We start from the raw sequence: 2,574 nt of genomic DNA, 5'->3' as shown, positions 1-2,574 counted from the left end.
AGGGGGTCTGGTCGTCCCGCCGGGGAGGCGGACTGGCAAGTTAGTCCGCAGATGAGTCCGCGAGGCGGGGGTCACCCGGCGGGCCTTCGGGGAGCCAGGAGAACCGGGACCGGGTAGGGTGAGCCCTCAGGCGGCAGCGGGAGGTGGGCAGGCGGCGGCGCGGGGGGGCACTTGGAACTGGGATTCTGGTGGGAAAGAGGACTCTGGGAGGATCTGGAGAGTGGAGGTTGGGCACAGCACTCTTCCGCGAGGACTGGAGGACTCGGGGAGGGAGAGGACAGGACGGACGGGAGGCGGAAGAGCCCCGTGGGGACGGGGGGCGGGGGGCGTCCCTGGAGGGGAGCGTGGAGGAGCGCGAGCCCAGCCGCCAGGTTTTAAGGAAGGCCCTCGAGCTCTGCGAAGGAAGATGACCAGGCTGGCACACCGGGTTCCAGTACGTTACCAGTGGAGAAATATTTACATAAATTAGACGAACACAGAGGAATTATTTGCTTTACGTTGTAAAACACCAGATCTGAATGTTTTCCTTTGATTAAACCTGACACTTTCCGCCAGCATCCCGTTCCTGGACTGGCGTCCACTCGTTCATTCCTTCAACAAGAACAGGCTTCCAGAAGACACAGATCCACAGGGCGGCTGTCAGAGCCCCAGACAGACAGCCGGAAACAGGCAGGTTCCGTGCTCCACTCGGAGGCATGTGTCTGAGAGAAAAAGGAAGTGGGATCCAGGAAGCACGGGCAGCAGTTCCTCTGCCTGGCTTTCTTTCCTCCTAGCTGCGGAGACTGGCCTTCTTTTCTTTATTGCCTCCAGTGTCTTGAGATGCATTCCTGTGCATTTCTCTTCTGTGATTCTTTTGGTTTCGAGTAACAGCCAGTTCAGTCTGCCTCTCATAAATGAGGGAGTTTATTGACTCAAAAGACTAATGAGTCTCAAGCTCTTTTCCCCTGTTCACATTCCCCTGGGCCAGCGTGGGCCACTGCCCACTCCGCTGGACCACTTACCATCCTGGCTCTCAGACTGATCCTTCTGACCCGAGCCGACCTGGAGCTGGTGGGTGCAGAGGTGCAGCTTTTGCTTGCCTAGCAGCAAAGATAAGAGGCCTCCTCTCTGGGATAGGGGAATTAGCCTGGGGAGAATTTTTCTCCAGGTCTTGGTGCTCCTCCCTGTAGCCCTGAGAGGAGAGGGGAGGGGAGCCCTTCCAAAACTTTCCCTGGTCCAGGCCTGTCCCACAAATTTTCCCACAGACTTTACACTGGATTGCCCCACCCATGATTGCCCTGCAAGTGTTCCAGGGGCACACTCACCTGTGGTGACCTGAGAGACTCAGAGTCCAGCCTGCCTTCCAGCAGCCTCTGGCCTGGGCCTGCCTCTCCACCTGGCACCTGGGCAGGAGGCCGGAACAGAAGGCTGCAGAGAGAAGAGGGCCATCAGAACACCCGCCTTCCTGAAAATGAACACACATCCCACGTGACACTTAGCACTGAGAAAAGACACTGGCTGGTGGCGGGTCTGGGCAGGACTGCCTAGGAATGGGGGACGAGCGGAGAGCCCATGGGACCTGCCTGCTCCTGCCTTTCACATCCAGGGACAAGTTCCTGCCTTTTCAGCTCTGGAGGGAGGTCCTAGCCCCAGGAGAGACTTCACCAGCCACCACTGAGGCTTTTCCGACTTGGGCAGCAGCCCTTTTTAATTGTGTGTGTGGAGATGGGAACCAAGGGAATGTGCTCAGGTCCTGAGAGTGGACAGGAAGCCTGGAGGGCTGGGTGTCCACAGACCGCCTGACACTGGTTTGAGGTGGCATCACAAACCTGTGAATTTTGGAGAGAATCAAACCCTTTGCAGACCCCACCTTGTTCCTGCCTCCCTGCCTCTCCCTGGCTGTCACTGGGGGCAGTGAGCATGACTGGGCTCTCCCACACCCCTCTCCTGCAAGATTGTCAGGCCACACTCCCTTCCAGACCCTCTGCCTCTCCCCAAATTAGGGTCCTCTTCCTCCAGCTCTGTGCTGGGGACAGGGGCGGAGTTCACAAGTCTGAATTCCCAGGTGGGAGCTGGAGGTGGTTTCTGCAAATGAGCAGCTCCTCGGGAATCACCAAGCACAGACAAATGGAAATCCATATGCTCAGGCTTTCGCTTTCTCTTGTGACTGTCCTTCCTTGGCTGGGCACAGTGTTGGGCAAGGGGAACTGTAGCCATGGTGATCTGTGGCCCCTCAGCTCTCAACCAGAGAGTCCACTGCCCCTTGTTCCAGCCTCAGACCCTCCACACACAGAGTGGTGGGCTGGGGCCAGAGACAGGAATGACCTCATACCTGGACCTGACCTCCAGCTCCAGTGCTGACCCAGGTCAGCAGCACTGGTGGGCAGCGTGGGAGATGGGCTGGGGGCGGGGAGCGCCAGTGTGCAATGTCTCCAGCAGCTTATTTTTAGTTGTGTTATGTAAGTGGCTTCATCTCAACGTCACGTAGGAAGGGGGGTCTCAGATTTAATTACAGGATGACAGCCTTTGCCTTTCAAGCAAGCTGTTCTCCTGGCAAGGCAGGCACAAGGATTGTGAGTTTTTGCTCAACATAAG

Source organism: Fukomys damarensis, unplaced genomic scaffold, assembly GCF_012274545.1.
Source record: "Fukomys damarensis isolate Sample0158 unplaced genomic scaffold, DMR_v1.0_HiC HiC_scaffold_23, whole genome shotgun sequence".
NCBI classification, from domain to species: domain Eukaryota; kingdom Metazoa; phylum Chordata; class Mammalia; order Rodentia; family Bathyergidae; genus Fukomys; species Fukomys damarensis.
Note: the sequence above shows the minus strand (reverse complement) of the source record.